The sequence below is a fragment of the Magallana gigas genome, chromosome 8 (assembly GCF_963853765.1).
Source record: "Magallana gigas chromosome 8, xbMagGiga1.1, whole genome shotgun sequence".
NCBI classification, from domain to species: domain Eukaryota; kingdom Metazoa; phylum Mollusca; class Bivalvia; order Ostreida; family Ostreidae; genus Magallana; species Magallana gigas.
The window spans coordinates 47,408,272-47,430,476 of NC_088860.1; the positions used below are offsets into that span (position 1 = coordinate 47,408,272).

Below are 22,205 nucleotides of genomic sequence, written 5' to 3' on the forward strand. Positions count from 1 at the left end.
TATACCATTTAAATACCTCACTTGCTATCTAGTTACCACAGCGTTTACAAAAGTTACACATACGTGGTAATCTTCGCTGTATCAAGATATTGACAATTCAGGTGATCAAGACATAAAACAAATGTTTGCTCTTCATGAAATGCTTTTATTCATAGCAGATTTGGTTGGTATGCCATTGTAAATTTCACTTGTTCCCTTGGATAACGCAATAAAAACTCACCAATCCAAAATAAAACGAGATTTAATGGCATTTATTGCAGTAATACAAGATTAATAAAACTATTTAAGATATAAAATCAACATAAAAACATGGTAGTGTCTGGTTTTAGAAATACGGGTATACAAAGGCAAACGAATAACACTCAATAACACGGCAATTTAAATTGCATTTATATTGCGCCTATATTCTATCACAACTACTTTCATAATTTACATGAAATAGTTATCTATGACCTCATAGTATTTTAAAGCGTATGCGATGATTGGGGATGAGTGATTTATTTCAGGCTAAAGTACGTACTTTTGAATCTTGACATAGATTGTATTTATCCTACTTCATTAAGGTCTTCCTTTTCCAATAAAAGACCAGAAAATGATTGTAATGTTTGTAACAGGGTGACAATCACGTGTTTTTATTCAATAGTAGTATAGTAAAGTAGTAGGATTTCTTTCATTCATTTATTCATTCATCATTTTTATTCATGAATGTATTGATTTGTACTGGTTGAGTGGTGTCTTTGGTGTCATGTGATTGTTGAGTTTGAGTTGTATCCAAGTGGTCAGATATTGTTGTTTCCTTGGGGATGTGATAGAGTGGTGGAACTGGTATGTGTCGGTTGTTGTATCTTGGTGCACATCTGTGGATATTAGTATAAATATATTTTCACTTATTCTTCTATTAATTTTCTACGATATCACGTCATAGATGTATGATCTCCTGCAAGTCATCATTACTAAAGCAGCATTCCCTAGAAAATGCTCATGGAATCTATGGATTAGTACAAGTAGAGAATATGTTCATATTTATTTAAATAATGAAACTTAATAATTGATAATGCGTAAGTTAATTATACGAACGCTTCATTTTCATTTAAGGTCACCTTTACTTCATCTTACTCTACGTGAATCATCTTCAATATATTACTTTTGTGAACCTTCATCAGTGGACTTAGGTTATTTATTTTCTGTTTCTATAATGTAAGACCCCTTTTTTTCTTTCTTTCTTTCCTCTCGTTATTTTCTCCTTTCCGACGGCAGAATTTCTCAGAGATGGCAAGGTGGATTTAAATGAAAGTTTTAGGAATGATATAAAATGAAAATAATTATTCCTTTTAATTTTTAAAAATTCATTTCTAGTCGTCTGATCCCTATCACGCTAAGAAACACTTGTCACCTCGATGTCTAAGTAATAATTAACCCCTAAGCAGCCAAACTTTGTAGAATTATAAACCTACAGTTGTAGATTTGTTATAACTATTTTGTTTTGTTTGCCGTAGCTCCGGATCGTCACGGGATGCACTTCAAAAAATTCATGTATTTTACATGGATTAAATATAGATGTATTGGTAGAAATAATTTCATATGTCTTCTTTGTGATGTGTGAAAAAAAATCTTCTTCTGGTGAATTATCTCAATTATCTCAGATAGCTTATTTTAAACAACTTAATTTGAACCCGAAGATCTCAGAAACTGTAAACGATCAAAACTCAAACCTTTTGTTAATGATAGACAATTGATTTAGGATGTGTTTAACGGGTTTCATTTCTTCAACCGTCACTTTCGGTTTCAATGGAATGGTTCAAACTAATCAAGTTGTTTAAAAGTTTTCTGAATTTTTGGAACAATATTTTAGCTTTTTTAGCTACATGTATCATGATGGACAATTATGTAAAATAGGGAAATGTACAATAAAATTTATTTTTATTTTTATGAGCACTTTCATTTGTTCGTTTACTGCTCTGAGGCAGAAAAAGATCTCAAAAATGATAAAGACTTAAACAAACTTTTGGTGGGATGATAGACCTATGTTTTTACATGTGTTAACATAATTTTTTTCGTCGTAACTTCTAATGGACATCGAAAGTATTTTAAAAATGATTTTACGTTTTTAATTTATTTTACATGCAATGAAAATATTAGTATTGATCCTTAAATATGGCATCTATGCAATGTAAAAAACCCCAAACAAACCCAAAACTATTCTGCTTCCGGTGATAGATCTCAATTATAGCTTTTTTTCAAACAAATAATGTACCTGCAAGATCTCAGAGTCACTAAGTGATCAAGACACGAAACTTTTATGGACACAGGATGGATCTCTGCCATTCAGTCAATTGAAATGTGACTGAATGGTAACTGAAAGGTGACTGAATGGCATAACTATGCTACCACTCAGTTAAGTGAATAGCAGAGATTCATCCTGTGGGATGATAGACAATTGATATCTAATATGGTAAACAGGTTTCATGTTGTCGACCGTGACTTCTGTTCTCACTCGAAGGGTTCAAATAAATCGAATAAATCGAATTGTTAAAGAGATTATCTTAGTTTCTATTACTGATTTAGTTAGCTTAATGAACAGTTATGTACGATGACAAATGTTCAAGAAAAACTAACTCTTAGTCTAATTGACAAACGTTCCAGGAGATCTCAAACACGGAAAAACTTGAACAGCCAGACTTTGAGGGATGAAATCCCGATGATTGAACATATGTTTACACTTTTAAGTTTGATTCGTCGTAACTTCTGCTGATCACCGGAAGTCCTTGAAAAAAATTTTTAATTATTTTCCTATTACATGAAATAAATAAATCAGCTCTTATTTTCATTAAGCACTTCTGTGTCCGTTTCCAGTCCCGAGACAAAAAACTTTGTCTTAACGAGATCTCACATAGAATTTGCAGAGACTTGAAGAACCAAATTTTGCCTGAGGAAAGATGGACTTATTTTTTAAAAAAGATTTACATGTTTTGTTTGGATTAACATTACTTCCAGTCGTCACAGAAGGTACCGTTACGCAAGTAATCGACTGAACAAAATGAATATTGTTTAGGTTCACACGTCAATCCAAGGAATAAATACATATATGCATAAATATATCCATTTTTATCAAATAAAGGACAGCGTATAATCTGCTAATCTTCAAAGTTAAAAATAATCTGTAGTAAATTTATATTCCAAATCAAGTTCTTTGCAAACTAAATAAGGTAACATATGGAAAAGCATTTAAGAACAAATAAAACACAAACAGAAACACCATTATAATAACATGTAACACAACACACACAGTCATTTAATTTTTTTATTCTTAATTAATTCCGTTTTGTTGGTTTCGTTTTTTCGTTTTGTTTAGATTTTTGGTTTCATTTGAAATGATTTCGTCGATTTATTTGGTTCATTTCGATTGGTATCGTTTCGTTTCGTTCAGTTTCTTTTTGAGTTTTGGATCATTTAATTCCGTGACAGATTTACTGCCATGATTTCAAACCATTTGACTATCCTGAATAACAATGTGATAAAAAGAGAAGCAGGATAACTGTTATCACAAAACGCATTGGTGCTCTATAGAAACTGTTAATTTCGTAACAAATGTCCCCCCAAAAAATATCCTCTGTCGGTAAATGTCCGCAAGATAAAAATGTTTGCTTCAATAACTAATAAATTGCAAAATATTATTCGGTTAAGAATAAAAAATGAAGACGTTTGACTCCTTGCAGCCCTTTTTTGAATAGTTAGCCCCCCTTTGTTGGCCTTGGGCAATAAAACACACCGAGTTGTCTCCTGCGTCTTGGGAAAATATTTTGGTCATTAGATAATTGTAAACTATCTTATATCAGGACAGAAGTCCTTCTGTTACATTATCAACTCTAGCTTACATAGTTCATTAGGTTTATGTTTGGACACAAGAGATTCTCTATATGTGACTGAGAACACGAGAAATAAAAAAGGAAAAATCCAATTTTTTTGCAAAATTTCAAATGTCTGATTGAACTAGAACTGTGAATCCGATTCACAATGATCTGAATGCATATGCAATGTATCATATTACAAGCAAATTAAGTTTAGACAACCAATTTTTAATTATTTGAAATGCGCTCCTCCGTACAAATTACATGTATAAATCTTTGTTAACAACATTGTATATCTGAATAAAAGTACGGACATTTATGAAATAATTTGCTAAAACAGAGGTAGTTTCAGGGCGTCTAGTACAAGCCCTTTTACGCAATTCTTTGTATCAGATATTTAAATTCCATTTCTGAGGAACCACTCATGTTTGTTTTGAACTGTCAAAAAATTGAATATAACATTTTGAATATGAAATAGCACGACGTAAATGCATGTTTGATCAAAAAAGGGTAGAATGATTTAGTGATATGCATTATTAAGTGTACACAACTTGTTCTGAGTTAAATAAAGAACTGTGGTTGAAAGGTAACTATGAATTAACTAGTAGATAGAATAACAAATACCTTTGAAGAAAACTCAAAATCTTCTTATACGTACTCATTCGATGGAACGACAAGACAAACTTCATTGGGACCAGAAAGAATTGTTATAACCTGGACTTGTCATGTTGGATAAGGGTTTGTAGTCATAAATTTTATTTTTAACAATTATTTTACATGACAAAAAATGAATGAAAAAAGTGTTTATTTTAGATTGCATAGAGTTAAAATATTAAAACCTCTATCTTTGATAAAGATTGTAAACGCATGCCAGTAACTGATTTACGAAATTATGATACAATATCAATCAAGTTTGTGAAGTATAAATCTAAAATAGTTATAATTTCTCTTGAAAAACTTGGCAAACATACTACCTTATTGTAAATGGGTAAACATATATGTTGACTAATATAATTATGTTTTTTTCCCTTTACTTTCAATCTTATTGTGCTATCAAGTACCATTTAATAAGTACATGTTTATACACGTAGAGGGTAATCAATTATTTTCAAATCGTTTTTTATAGTTTAGACTAAGTTTAGTAGAAGTTGCATGAAAGGATTGTTGGAGTTAAAACATAAAACATCTCTCTGATATATCCATAGAACACAAAGTGGTGCGATTCAAATATCGGGGATCTTTTCCTAAATGTCATAAACATTCGACAAAAATATGTGACCATTACTGTGAACAATGCAAAATTCCTATTTGTGAGCTCTCTGTTTCGATTCCTGTAAGGAACACCAAACTCATGACGTTGTGGATATATTAGAAAGTTTATAAAACAAAACACATTTCTTGCAAAAAGATTTACAAGATTTTGAAAAAAATATATATCCTAAATATCAAGAGATTGTATCCAACATTTCAATGCAATAAGCTAGTCTAAATAAAAACTGCAAGACATTGACAACAGCAATCCACGAACATTGAGAAGAACTGCACAGAGAAATAGATATCATAATGCAGAAACTAAAATCGGATCTTGATGAAATGGAATCAAAACTAATGACGTTGTGGATATATTAGAAAGTTTACAAAACAAAACACATTTCTTGCAAAAAGATTCACAAGATTCAAAAAAAAAATTATATCCTAAATATCAAGAGATTGTATCCAACATTTCAATGCAAAAGCTAGTCTAAATAAAAACTGCAAGACATTGACAACAGCAATCCACGAACATGGAGAAGAACTGCACAAAGAAATAGATATCATAATGCAGTAACTAAAATCGGATATTGATGAAATGTCTTGATGTTCTAAGCAAACAAGAAGTTGAAATAACACACAACATTTCAAAAATCATACAGAGCATTGCTGATCTGAAACAATTACTGGATTTAAATGATATCAGCCTTGTGTCTGCCTACAAATCAAGGAATGCTGAATTCAGAAGACTGCCTCCTAAACTCACTGTTTCCTTACCAAGTGTTATCTCTCGGAGCATCAACAAATAACAGCTTTGTAAAGAGTTTGGGTTCGTATCAACGTTGACTTTAAAAACAGAAGAACACGTCTTATTTGTGTGCCACGAATCATTACACAAATGAAAACTGCGTATGAATATCCGTTAGGATTATGCAGTATTTCCTTTGCAAATGATGCAGAAATCTGGATGTGTGGTTATGATGCCAGTATAATGAGTCTTTACAACCTGCAAGGGGGACTAGTTGAATCAATCGAAACCAAGTCAGGGAACAAGCCATGGGACATAGCAGTGACAAGGAGTGGGGATCTAGTTTATACTGATTACAATGATAGAACTGTGAACATAATGAAAAATACAAAAACACAGACAGCGATAAGACTACAGGGGTGGAGACTTCGGGGTGTCTGTTGTACCTCCTCTGGTGACCTCCTGGTTATTATGGAGTGTGACGATAAAAAGCAAACAAAAGTTGTGCGTTACTCTGGCTCTACAGAGAAACAAAATATTCAGTACAATGAAAAAGAGCAACCTCTCTATTCACCTGGTTGTGACTTTGAATACATCAGCGAGAACAAAAACCTAGATATATGTGTACCAGATAATAGAGCCCGTGCAGTAGTGGTGGTCAATCAGGCCAGGAAACTTTTTACCTTCACTGGTCCTCCCTCTGCCAAAAAAAGTCATTAGGTCCAGTCTGGATCTACAAAGACAGCCAGAGTGGGATCTTGACAGCAGACCAAAAACAACAACCGAATCCACATCATGAAACAGGACGGACAGTTCCTTCGCTATAGTGACAGCTGTGAATTACACCCTCCCTTTCTTTTATGTGTTAACACCAGGGACAACCTGTTTGCGGCTGAATATTTCACAGGTAACGTGAAGAAAATTGTCTATTGTGTGAAGATAAATTTCTCATTTGTATATTTCCAGAGGCATACAAAAGTATAAACATGTTTCATTGAAATGGACAGTTAAAGTACAATTAATAGTTATATTGAAGATATCTATATTGTTTGAATCTATACTTTAATAATTTAATAATTTGCTCTATCAAATGAGTTAAAATGGTGTAAATATTCGCGAAGCTTGACGAGCGAATAAAATCACGTGAACGAGTTGTGCAAGCAAATAAAACATCCCAAATTAAATATGTCTTTGATTATACGATTTGACTCAAACAAAGAACAGTTGTTGATATTTTACAAATTATAGATTTTCATGAAGCTTGGCTGGCTTAACAAAATTATTCCATTGAAAGGATGTATCTACGACTGTGTGTCAAGGCTATACAAATAAATAAATTAATCTCTTGTGTTCAGACGAAAACGTTTTTATCGGACGAATTACGATTTACTTGGACGAATTACCTATTTGTTCGGACAAATTAGGATTTATTCGGCGAATTGGTTATTTACAAATGTTATTTGTCGGACATAAAAGTTATATAGCATATCTTGATCAGACATAGGAAACATTTTTTTTTGGTTTAAATAGGGAATAAATTCGTTATCCGGGTCCAATAGAGGGTGTACGAGGATTTACCCCGGGTTGATTTCATACACCCTTCGGCCTCAGTTGTAGACGACCCCCCTCTAAATCCAAGATTGGTTGCCGAGCAGGATTGTTCTATTTATGCGTCGATTGTCTTGCATGTACGTGTAGTATATTCTTACATGTATTATTTGTGTAGTATTTGTTATAGGTTAAGCAAAATCATAAAACCAACAAAGTAAAAGTAAGATATATTCAGACTATGCAACAAATTAAACAGGTTGTAATGAGTTGCTGTAACAGGTGTTCCCCTGAATGGTGTGAAAATTGGCATCTAGTGTACATCTTTTAAAGCGTCAAAACGTACAGAGTAACATGCTGTTCTAAAATACAATGACAGATACAATAAAAAAGAAGACAGCACCTCATTTGTGTAAAAAAACAAGATGAAAGGGCTCTGTTGTATCTCTGTTAAGCTTCCGTACACGTGAATCTCGCTAGTAATTTTATTCTGAACAATCGCAAAATTGATGTGTTTTTTTTTCAGTCCTATATATGTGTAACCGATACGAAATTCTAAAACTGGTTGCTTTGGACTTTTTAAAAAGTGAAAATTTCTGTCTGAAATTCTATGCAACTTTATTTTTTATAGCAACAATACTTCTGTGTTGCAAAATAAAGCTTTCTCCCGTTTATGATGAAAATGTAGGCTTATGTTTACAAATTACAAATCGTTAAAAAACTTCTCAAAACCCTTACACTTATAAGGAAGTATCCTCAGATAGTTTTGATTCAATCTTGTTCAAATCAAGATTCCTTGGGTATGATGGGGCCACAGTAGGAAAGAGAAAAATCGGTGGAAGCATTCAGTCCAAAAAGCAGTAACTTGTGTGAAAGCACAGATTTTGCTGATAGAGGTTTCATCAAACCATGGTACTTTAGAGAAAAGTGGGGCCACTAAATTTGGGGGGAAGTTATACATGTACAAGAATAGAGATATTAGTCTTTCAAACACAAAAAGAACAAAAGGGGCTTGATATTAATTATAAAAAATGTTTTATAAAAGGTTGACCACGATTCCCTGTTCACGTTTCTTATAATGTTTTTAATTAAACTAGATATACTTTGAGGGCGAGGAACGCTTTTTTTCGCGAAATTTCAGCGTTATAACGCGAAAGTTACGCTTTTTTTGCTAATGTTTGGCGCTAAATTGCGAAAGTTATGCGTTTATTCGCGAAATTTATTTTTTTTACCTATGAAAATGTGCTTAACGGGCTTTTGTAATATATAACTCATACAGAAGGTCAATTTTTTTGCTTTGAGTAATTTTGTGCAATAAATATATGAATTAGATCGCGTTACAACGCCAATTTGTTTGTGATGTAATAAATAAAAATTTACATATGTCTATTGGTCTTCTAATACAACTCTTCAATTTTTGTCAAAGTAATTTGACTAAGGTTGTAAGTATTGCTAATTTTCTTTTCAGATACACATATCGTTTTATTGCATGAAAATAACATTATGTATGATAACGTTACCATAACGTTGAAAAACTTACAAAATTACATGAGCATAACATTTTGAAGAATTTCTTTTCCGATTTTATAAACCTAATTTAATAATTTAAAGTGTTAATATTTATCTAATGTAAATGTTGAATAAAACATTTTAAACTACGTTATAATAGCGTTAAAAACCTTACAAATTCACGTAATTGTTACAATTACAACTCTAAAAATAGAAATTTTATGTAACTTAACAATTGACATTTTCGGTTCTATAAAGTAAACATTTCAAATCAGCAACTTGATATTTTGTTGAATTTAGGAATAGTAAACGTGAAATACAAACGTTTTTAAGAAATGAGGACTTTAAAAAAAAAATTTAAGTGAAAAATAAAGCGAGAAGGAGATTGAGCTCATCTCAATTTAATCAGAACAAGCAACCGTCTGAACTGATCTCCAGGCTATATTTCCCGATTCACTAAGAGAATAACAGGTTCATAATTCAGAGGAGGCTTTGAAGAATATTGTCAACATTATTTCATGTTAAACGCTGTAGATATGTTACTCTTTTTTAAAATGGGGTTTAAATAAAACTTGCACTTGTTTCTCTTTATCGTCGGAATCTCGCATCTCTAAAGATAAGCGAGACCGACCGTGGGTTTCCGACGATTGTTTCTTTTTTTTCTAGCTTAATAAGTATATGTATACGCTAACAAGATTACCTATGTAATTTTATAGATAATAAAAAATGATCTTATTTATCACCCGGTGTATATACATATTCATGTGTACACAAACAAACGTGTTCTCCTTGGGGCTCCACACCTTCCATACTTCTACACTAAACTTACCTTAAGGCTTTGCTATACTGACAGTTGAAAACATCGGTCCTTATTATAACATATAGATTGTTTAATCGGCCCTTCTACAGGATACCTATGTGGTGTATTTTTTACATGGTACGCTTGGATTGATATTAAAAGAAAGCACTGAACAGCATCCCTGAAACCAAAAAAGAATGAGATAGACATTGTATTAAATAAAAGACCAGAATTTACACTGAATTAACAAGGTACGTTTAACCCACATAGTAACAAAACATTGGCATATAATGAATGGATGTGTTAATCTGCTACTCTACAGAATGACCGTCCATCAGTCTCGAAACCATAATATAATGTGAAAGACTTAATATAAAACGAGGGGTTAAAGTTTACATTAAAATAACAAAGCATATGTAATACAGAACGTAACAAAAAGAAGGCATTCATGCAGTTTTGAATAAACAAAGATTTTGGACGAAATGCAAACACTTCTTTTGGTTTCAGGCGAATACAACCATAATTCACATTGATACATGTATATGGTTTACCTGCATTGTAAGTAAAATGTATTACTTGTAGAGGGCGGGCGCCCTGTAGGTTATATAGGTATGTAGGCTTAATAACTTACTAGTATTCCTGAATATATACCCTTGCATTTGTTGCAATGATTTTCTCTAATGTGAATTAACTATAATTCATATCGTAATTTTTGCTTTTTATCGAATCATCGTTCGCCTCTTTACTATTTTAATCATACTAATCTTCACGTATTGCCTTGTTTTTGATTGATATCTCATATATATAATTATATTAACATTCGGAATACTTTTCCTGTTGTGTTAGCGCTGAAGCGTAATAAATAAATTTTTGTACGATTAAATAAAATTAACATATATAACGTTAACCATTTTGATGTGTATTTTGAAAAATAATCGTTAAATCATATCTTTTATATGTCAAAATAAATTTCCCCGGCAGCTTCTTGCACTATATTTTTAGTCACGGAAGCGCAACAAATAACATGATGTAATTAGAAATGTATATATAGTTAGCATAGATCTATTTTGGGGGTCATTTAATTACATAAATTACCGGTATCTGATTGAACTTTCCGTTATCCAACTGCATCCACTATTTTACTACGATTTTTACCAGTCTTATTGTTATAGCAAAAGTAGGGATAAATATTATTTCCATTCCCATATATTTATTATGATTTATAAAAAATCATAAATAATATTTTAATTACCTGTTTATACTCGTACATTTGTTCCAAATTTCATATTCGGATGAAAACATGCATAATCAATTATTATACAGTCTTATATGAAAAAAAAGTAATTTAAGTGTTACCCATAAACATGATGATATAAAAAAATCTGAGGAAAAAAAACATTTTTAAAATACTACAAGACACATGTACATTGTGAATTAAAATTAAGTGCATGTATCAGAATACTGCCATGTCTTATATTTTCTTCAAACTACTTGTACAGGCATTGCATAAGACTGTAGAGAAATAAATCAAACTTCGTTATAGAAAACATTGTATGCATTAATTAATGCATATTTTGATGATAACAATTTAAACAAAATGTTTATTTTACGACTTTCCGTTTCCGTCAGGCTAAGGCACATCTGTATTGATAAATATAGCAAACCAAATTTTCACGCCTCTATTCACGTAAACTGTGTCAGTCATTTGTTGCATTTCATATCACTTTAATTTTGCTGGGTGGAAGTAATGCAAACTTTACAACTTGACAACTTTGTAAATTTTGTATTTACTGCCATCCGGTAAATAAACAATTAGAATTAAAAAAAAGTCGAATAGAAATTAAATTTTTAACGAGTTTGACTTTTGCCATAAGAATAAGACTGGTAATAGGCGTAGTTTAAATAGTGGATACAGGGGAGGGGGTGGGTGGGTAATATAAAGTTCAAACAGATAATTTATGTAATTAAATGATCCCCAAAACAGAGCTATGCTAACAATATTATATTATACATTTGTAATTATTCTCATTATAAAAATACAGGTAATTGTCAAGTGAATGACAGGCTATAAATGTTATTACAACACAGTTCACACCTCTTGTTCTGAACCATATAAAACGGCATGGCTTCATAAAATTAGTAAATAAAAATCCTAATCAAGCAAGAACGCTCTCTTGGCCGTGCATGCATAAAGACAAGCACTGTTTCAATAGGTTTTTTAAAAACATATTTCAATTCTTGTATAGGTAATAATTAATTTCAGAGGAATGATAATACGAGAAAAATATCTAAATACAGTGAGATGTGTTTCGCTCCGAGGCAGGTGCGAAACATCTCAGGGCGAAACAGAATAGGTGCGAACCATCCCGGATTCCAATAATCGATGACGTATATTGCTTCCCAAAAAACGCCACCTGGCGTTTATTTGTGCGTCCGCTTGTTTCATGTTGATTTATGTTCGTTTTAGATTTATGTCTGTTGGTTTTACTTTTTGATTTTTATTTGTATTTAGATATCTTTGGTTGATTTTATGTACATTTATTTTTCGAAGAAGACTGTTGGTTTTGCACTTATGGTCATTGATAATATTATTTTAGATTGCTGAATTTAGATTATCGTTGATTTTGTAAAAATGTGGTTTTTGCCCTTTCCGCTGCCCATACCGGTGTCTTATAATTTAAGGTTCGCCCCGTAAAATAGTCCTGCAATTCTTTAATGTTAACATTAAAGGTCCGGCTTTCCCGTATAAGAAAAGGTCTTACCCGTATAGTCGCTTATATTGCAATATAGAGTTATTATTCTTTTTGCTCATGTACTTTTACATGTACCTATAAGATGTCTTTGTTTACATAAACGGTCATTTGCGTATGGTACATGTATGACCGTATCACTAAGTTACCTTGTGGAATATTAAATATTGATGGCGGATTCGATTTTGACGAATTGTTTTAGAATTCTAATGAAAAAGAAATAAACACGTAAGTATTTTGACAGTTATTTGAACACACTATTTACATGTAGTCTTTTCGTTTTTAAATATCTCTTCCGGTGTACATACGGATTAGCAGAAAGAGAGAAAGAGATAAAAATATCTCCAATGTAGTGTTCTACACAACTTAGGTTGCCTTTTTACCTCGTGCTTTGTTTAATTTTCAGTAGATCAGGAACGTATGATAATATACTAACAATTAATACGTCTTTAGGTAGAGTTCATCATTATTTTAAGAAAATTAATAAAAAGTCGCATTATTCATTACCTGGACAGAGGGTATACATTCATAATATAGTGTATACGTAGTGGTAACTATAAGGGTGTGAAAAGACCAAAGAAATTAATTAGATGTTACATGTACTTATAATTAAAAACAAGGTCTTGAATTAAACAGGCGTATAAACAAAATGGAGGAACATATTGTTGTCACAAATCTTTTTGTAATCATGGTAACAAATGTAACAAGTCAAATTTAAATATCTTTAATATTACAGTAGTTTATAGTAGTTTATTCAAAACATTTTTAGACGGAGGCTCTAGGCTCTATGAGCCTCCTCTATTGCTACCGGTCAGCTCACATGTGACGTCGATTGTGGATTTGACGGACACCACCTAGCGGCAAAAATTGCAATATTCGTTTGGGATTCATATTTCAATATTATTATTGAAATAAATATCTTATTTGCTATTACAATAAATAGAACTATACATATTGCGATAAATAAACATAATTTCTCTAGAAAATTTTAGTCCATATGTCAAATTCCAAGTATAAGTATGAATATGCATGAGTTTAAGAATGGCAATGGTGTGTAATCGTTTAGTGGCTATTTATACTTGTTATACAGCTTCTTGTCCGTGACGTCAAATAATGAGGATTCCTCAAGAACCATCTTGTGTTGACCGAAATATTGAATAATTATGAGATTCAATGGAAAACACGGAGTGGTTCTTAGTCTGTATCGTATATTACTTCCGCATTATCAATCTCCTGCGGAGATATATCTTTCTATGTATAGCTACACTCCCGCCCCCGGCATCGATCCTTCAACAAGTTGAACTACTGCAATGTGAACTTGGGTATTCCCCCAATTAAGTACTGACAACCGTGATCGTAGCATGGCACATTTTAGTTTAGTTTTACTTGGCATGCATACTAAACCTACTATAAGGATAGTGAAACAAATAAATTAAACATCCAAATTACACCCTTTAACGCAACCCCCCCCCCCTCCCACACACATTCAGTGTGTGCATAGGTAGAGTACCCAGGCCACCTGCTGTGAAGTTGATTATCCTGCATTGTCTGGCCAGTGCTGTCGATTTCAAAGTAAGTTGGGAAGTCAGTGTGTTTTTGCAAGCTGATAAGAGACTTTCGCGTGAAAAAGGTGTAAAAACATTTGACAGAATGTACATATTTCCTTCCAAAAGTGCAATACGGGGTATTACAAGATCTACCGCGGTATATCATTTTAAATTGAGCTTTAAAGAGATATTACAGCGAATTCTCTTCATTTTGGATATTTCTATTTTGAAACATAGTTAGATAAAAGAATAGAAGTCGTGCCTATATTTAAAGATTGAATCTTTTTACAGCCAGAAAAAGCTCATAACTGCGTGTTAAATATTTTTCCGAAATTCTAAATGTATATCTCTCTAAAATTGTGTTTACACCACAAGTAAAATCAGTATAAATTCGTAATATTTTCATCCCTTGCAGAGAGTTTACAGTTGATGCGCTAAGCTATTGATCAAAAGGCTGAGCTAGCAATATTTACTTTTTGGACAGCCTGAAATGATCAAATCAGCGGTAATTTTGAGCAAATTAGGCAAAATGAGTTGTAGCGTCTCTTATATATAAATGTCATCTCCATAACCTTTTAAAACGCTTAGAAATATATTTGATCACTTTCTACAATCGAATCGTACATTCTGCAAAAAAAAAAGAACAACAAATATGCGGTATGCTTATTGATTATATATCATAAATTTTAGTATATATTGTCAATCATCGGGTATAGTACTAACTAACAGAATATTTTTTTGTTTGTAATTTGTTTTTGCATATGCCATAAAAGGGCATGAATATGTTAGCAAAGTAGTTTCTGTCCTGTAGTGTTTAGTATTGCAAACCCTTAATTGATACTCTAAACCTTGAATTCTATACCTTATAATTTGAAGATGAAAAAACCCCTGTTATTTTTGGGAGTTGATTTTTATCAACTCTTCTATGCAGTTGAATGGATCCATACAATTTTCCAGAAATATTTATATTACTGATACATAGTTTGATGGAATTTATTCTATCTTAAAATATTACGCAACATGATTCATATGATGTTTTCCTAGAATTCTTAAAATTGTCGGAAAAGCCCGAAAATTCATATTATGAAAATTTGCGTTATTCAATTACTGATAAGAAACTACTTGGCATGCGAAATTACATATCGTTGATTTTAAGATAAATATCAATCGATGAAATTAACTCCCGTCGGTACTTCAATACTTGGAATTATTAGATTAATCTCCTCCGCAATGATGCCCCCGTCTCTCAGTACTTTCAGTACTTTGATTTTATTTGCCATATCTTTATCCTAATTATGCATTTTTGTGCCCCTGTTTTCTTCTCACGTGAGTAAAACTGTGTAGTAAAGAGGGATTCAACGTTATAATATTTAAGAAATTAATAAAATAATTTTTATTCGGATCGACGTATCAAAGAAAAATTGACCGGAAAAATTCACCAAAGCGCGTACCATTTAACCTCTCTTGTGCCATGCCGCCAATTTTGCGCTGATTTGAACTTGACACTTTTCCGAATATGATTTATCAATTATTACGCCCAAAATTATAAAAAAATAATATGCTCGACAAACAAATAAAGGAGTATTTTATTATTTGTCGAAATGTTGACTTTACAATACATGTATCTGGATTTAAGTTTAAGAATTGTATGCACAATTCATGGTACAAACTATTTTAGAATCATAAAAATAATGTGAAGTGTCAGCGATCAAAAATGTATATTATGTAAACTAATTCAAAACAATAACAGCAACAATATTCAAACTGGACGCACTTCAGTTGATGCAGAGGTATTGAGCTGAATTTAATGGATAAAACACAAATAAAAAGTTGAAATCTGGACCTGCTTAATTGAAAACGGAAGGGAAATACACGCATGGTACAAAAAGTTAAGCGAACTAATCGCAGAAGGTAAACAACATCAAATCGATTTTTTTGCATCTTTTCAGAGATTACAATCATAAGAGGTTCTTTTGAGAAGCGTCTGAAAAATTAGGAATATTTACTACAGGAATATATAGGAAATAGCTTCATTTTCCCCTTCTAAAATGATGTTGATAAAAAAATATTAACTAGTTGAGAAAAATGCACCTTATTTGCATCATGCATGTCAAGGGCTTTACAATATTTCTTTACACTGAAATATAACCGACTTCCCTTTCTAAATATTTTATTTGACGAATAATAATGGTCCTATAGACCTACATGTCATTGTTGACAGGACTTCAAAAGTATTATTGAACTTGGCATGAATATATATTATAAGTACATGTATTCCAAAGGAATTATGAATAATTAAGATGACTGGATGAAATCTTCAATGGATTAAATCTGGTTTTCCCGGCTATATTTGACCAAGAGGATTAATGAATCAGAGTAGTTATTTAATCCGGATTATATTTTGATTACGCGACGCAGTGCTGTTCTTCCGCTTCCAACAGTAGGAAGGAAATGAAGCGAGAATCAAAGTATATACAAACCATGGTCTCAAAGTCAATGAATTATGCACCAGAATACACCGTGTTAATTAGTTTATAATTAAAAAACCACGGAATAGTTTTTAAATGAAAAGAGTCTTTAATTTTCACACGACCTTAAAAAAATTACAAATTTGGATATGATTCAGAAATTTCTTTAAGCTATCAATAACCGAGGAATGCTAAAATAGTGTTTAATAGAAAAGCCAATGCAGGCATTTTATGACTGTATGTAAAGGCAATTGGCAACTTTACCGAATACAGGCATTCGCTTGCACACTCAAGTGCCAATGCATGAATTGAACGACTCTCAATAGTCAATGCATGCATTGAGTGACTCCATCTAGAACCAATGCAGGCATTAAGTGACTCACAGGCACGAAGCATCGGGTGCCAGGGTGTGGCCTGCCCCCCCCCTTTTTTGCGCAGCATAGATTTTTCTTAAATTTACATACCAAAAATTGAATTAACCTCGACTTGCCCCCCCCCCCCCCCTAAAAAAAAACACAAAAAAAAACCACACACACACACAGACTTTTATGGGACCATCATCAATGTTAGAAAATGGTCATCTGAAGATATGAAGATAAGAAAATAAAATGTGAAATTGAAGTTAAGGTAAACTTGACACCCCAACCCCCCTCCCCTTCCCACCCACCCTCCCCAGAATTAGGATTTTTCGGCTTTTGGAAAGTAACCTTTTTTTTTGCTTGTCAAGATTTTTTAGATGAGTCTGCCCCCCCCCCCCCATTTTCAAAAAAGATGCTACGTGCCTGCTCACTAGCCCCCCCCCCCCCCCCATTTAAAAAAAAGATGCTACGTGCCTGCTCACTAGATCCAATGCATGAATTGAACGACTCTCTCAAAAGTCAATGGAGGTATCATCTGTTTATTTTGAGAATTATAGGATTGTGTCACTCCAGATGTAAATACATGCATTAAATGCTTTATATAACATCATTTGACCAAGTCAATAAAATAGGTGTTTTGGACAAATTTTGTGACAGAAAGTAGTATTTCTTTTCAAGGATCATTCCCCATCACTCTCAATTCTCTCTTCAATCCAGGTTTTAATGGCTCTCCTGTAAACATAATCAAGGTATATTGCAGCATTATTTGTGAACAGTGATACACATTTATTTACATGTATTTATAAGAATGAAATTCTGCATATTTTTATCACTGATATACTCATTACATGCTCATAATTTGCAATTCTATAAACTAATTTATGATATTCGCCATTGACCATACCTTTCCCACTATGACTGACTAGTGCTAGATGGCTTCCCTGTGTACATTGTGAAAAGCGTTTTGAATAATTATTCCTTCGATTAATATCGTAGTACTCTATGGTTCCTAGCGGCCAAAACAACACAGGGATTGGAAGTACATGTATATACCTAAAATGAATATGTTTAATATTTATCAGACTTTTTCTGATAACCTTAACATTTAAAGCATGATTCAATATTTCAATTTTCTACATTTTTTCCAAACTTTCTGACCAGTGCTTAGTTACTTAACCAGCTTTTTATTGTGGTCACCACTGACCGACAGGCATCAGCTCCACATCCACCGACTTTTATTGTCTTTAACAATCCCTCACACCCCCTCCCCCCACATGAGGTGATTTTGATGTTCTTCCCCAATGTTACTTAGGTAAAGAGGTCCATAGTGGCAGCAATTCAGACTAAAAGACAACAATACAGTGTAGTCTGTTTAATCCAAACAAGTGTTGTACTGATCATGGTTCATTATGTTCATGAAAAATCCCCCTTTATATAATTACCACTGATATGTGCAAATGTATATAGAATAACACAGATATGTTTAAAAAATAAGAGTATTTGTAAAAACTGGCTACTTCGATCCTCATTGAAATCAGCTTTTAAAAAAAGCTGACAGGATCCCAATTGTTTCTTGGTGTCTTTAATGAATATCCACACAGGCCAATATGTACATTTCAAATCTTTTTTCTCCAATTAAATGTGTTTGATTATGTTACTATGCAAGTTTTGAAAATGACAAATTTTAAATATATTCGGTTTTGAATATTTCAACAGACGATAGGAAAAAAATTATTAAAGTCTTGGTGATATCGAACCTGTAACCTAAGAAGCCAAATTACCATTTGATCTTATAGAATATGTATCTTTCTATACAGAAAACATGCCAATATTATGTGTTTTTGGTTTAATTCATAATCGCATTGTACACAAAAAGGGGGTGGTCGGGCTCCTGACACCTCCTGGGAAAATTCAAGCATATTAGATTTTATGATAATGTTAAGTTACTGACAACAACATCGGACCCCTCTCGTTCCCTCTAAAGGGAAAAAATTATCCCTTCCTCTTTGAAAAAAATTTGTATTTGCACGTAAATTTCTCGAAAATAACTACGTTTTATACACAACATGGGTGAATTAACCCCGGGTTTAAACGCACTGAGTATAAAGCAAACCGGGGAACCAAAACACCAGCCGATAATACTCACAGTGCGAGCAAATTGATATGTATTAAAGAAAATGGAGTTTCTTCCCCTCCCCAACACATTTTGGGACCATGTAAAAACAATCAGGACATGAACAATTTCCTGACTGTACACTTATTTTTATTACAAATGTATAGGCAAAATTAGAACTTTTTAAAATAGATAACATAACAGATTTTAAAAAGATATATATTTCATTTAGTATTATATGGCTCTCCTATATATATATATATATATATATATATATATATATATATATATATATATATATATATATATATACATGGTATATAATATGACACTACCGGATTTTATCTAAATAATTTTCCAAATAAACATCCAATTGTATCATTTTTTAAACTGCTATCGTTATTTGTTTTCATCAAACTATATTCCCAGGTAATTGGTAAATGGTAACAAATACATTTGCAGTGAAAATTGACCATAACACAGCCTCATAACACTCAAAATTGCAAAAAAAAACACGCTCCCCCCCCCCCCCCACCCCGTCCAAAGACACAAATTAGGATTTCGAAGATTTTTTTTGGGGGGGGGGTCCTTTTTTTTCTTTTGGCCTCGTTTTTTTTGGTTAAGTCTGCCCAAGCCCCCCCCCCCCCCCCCCGACCCCCGACACACACACACTTAAAATCAAAGTACTGAAGAACTGACGGGAGTTGATTTTGTCGATGTATATTTATTTTAAAATCAATGATATTTTTTTTTTGCATGACAAGTACACGTATACGTAGTTTCTAATTTGAATTACGCATATTTTTATAATATGAATTTTTGAACTTTTTCGACTAGAATGTCGAGAAACCTCCATATGAATCATGTTAAATAATATTTAAAGATAAAATTAATTCAATCAAAGTATGTATCAGTAGTAGAAATATTTCTCGAAAATTGTATGGATCCAAGCAATATTGAACTATAGTCTCGTTCAACCAAACGCTCGGCTGACACCGTAAATCTCCGACAAGGGTTTACGGAGACAGCCGAGCGTCGAGTTGAACGAGACTATATTGAACTCTGGCGTAGAAATACATACGACTACAAAAAATATTTAAATTGTTCGTACCATTTAAAATCTGACTATTTTTAAGGTATTTGTAAATAAGTTTCCTTGAAAAACAATGCTTTAGCATACATTACATCGAATTCATCAATTATTTTCAAGAACTAAGTCTTGTCAGGAGCAATGATTTGTGCTGAGGTCCAAACACTGTTTCACTTTCGGTTTGTCCGAGTGACTGCATAGGAGAGTTGATGAAAAATCAACTCCCAAAAATGCTACGTCACTGTCGTATTGTAATTTTATGTGATATGTTTTCATTTTGGTTCTTCAAACATGAAGCCTACCAACCAGGCCTTCCTACTGGTGTACTTCTTTTTTTTATTCTGGGATATTTTTCATCGTCACAAGAAATATTTTCCACTGATGTTCATCCATATATAAAGAAGATAATAATGAGTGAAACGAGGATCATTTTATCAAAAGGTGAATCATATCCCATCAATAACAAAACCTTGGTAATCTTGTGGTACAACCTTCCATTCTATTTATTGTCTGAGGCGGATTATTTTCGAGCGAATAAATGTAAAAACGTTGGATCTACCTGTATATCATCAACCGTTAATTCTGATCTAAATAAAAGTAGTGGTGTAATCTTCACACACTGAACTATGCCAAGAACTCCTCCTATGAAGATTGAATCACAGGTCTGGATTTTCAGTACTCTGGAAAACAAAGCGTTCACACATCGGCCAAATCCCGCCTTGGGACTATAAATTCGAATGGATCATGTCTTATCGTAGAGATGCTGACGTTTCGAGACCCTATGGTAAAATCATAAGACTGGACAAAAGTATAACAAGAAATTATTCTGAGGTTTTTCGACAGAAGACAACATTCGGTGTTTGGATGTCTAGTCACTGCCCTGTTCCATCTCGTCGTAAAGAATACATTGAAAAATTACAGAAGTACATAGATATTGACACGTTTGGGTCGTGTGGCAAAAAGAAGTGCGGGGTTCGAAATCCTGCTATGAATGAGTGTCTGAAGAATTTCTCTAGAGATTATAAGTTTTATTTCTCCTTCGAAAATAATGTTTGTAGAGATTACTCAACAGAGAAAGTGTTTAACTTATATGAATACAACTTGAGCATCATACCGGTTGAAAATGGTCCACCCCAAGCAGGTGAATACTTACCTAAGGGAACTTTCATAAACGCTCTAGATTATACGTCTCCGGAAACATTGGCAAAAGCGCTTAAAGAAATTGGATCTAATGAAAAATTATATACTCAATATCTGAAAGAAAAAGATAAATACTGTTCTTTAAATAAACATGAAATATTTCGCGATTCAATGTGTTCTGTTTGCAAAACGCTTGTTCAACAAGAGGATAAGAAAATACTAACAAAACCAAAAGTGATCGACATGTTTAAAACCGAGTGTTAACCGACTGTAAATTAACCGATAGTTAAGGAGGCTAGATGGTCAGCAATGATCCATCATATTTGTCTTAAACTTTGATATATGATAATTTTTGCCAGAAACTACCATTTAAGAAAACAAAAAATCTAATTATGTGAGGTTTGAAATTTGATCATTTACCTACTAGTAAATTTGTCGTAGTAATTTCTAAAACTTGTTTGTAAGTTCAAATGTTAAATTGTTACAAAACATGTTTTTAAATTATAAATGAATATTGGACTAACGGTAGCTTATTGTCAAAGATTTCAGAAACTAAACATATTAAATGTACATGTAAAACTCTATTTTATGTCTAATGTAGTATTTCTTTGTTTATAGGTCAATGCTTTATTTATCTACTTAATAAATCGACTGAAATCACCATCTGCCTCCTTTCTGCTCGGTTACATTTAAAATAGTAGTATAATTTACCCAACCCAGGAATCCAATGCTAATTAGAAGCACTGATGCGTTGTTTTATTGCTAAATTCAACGTTTCTTTGTGTTAGGACATTCAAGAAATAGTAAAGCTAAATATCCACAAAGTAAATCCACAATTTTCACAATGTTGGCAAATATTTATTCACGTAGACATGGATATTAGAGAGATTTGGTGGCGTCTTCTTTTTTATATGTATTGGTCATGTAGATCATTACACAATCACTGTCTGAATCTGGTAATCTAGTTTTCTTGCCGATATACATGTAGGTACACTTGAACAGTTCACCCGAAGTGATTAAAAAAACTATCGTAAC

At 32.6% G+C, this 22,205-nt stretch overlaps 1 pseudogene; it reads left to right on the top strand.

Annotated features, from left to right (window-relative positions):
- The first annotated feature begins 20,369 nt into the window (after positions 1–20,369).
- LOC136271085 (glycoprotein 3-alpha-L-fucosyltransferase A-like) lies at positions 20,370–21,565 on the top strand (annotated as a pseudogene).
- Positions 21,566–22,205: the final 640 nt, after the last annotated feature.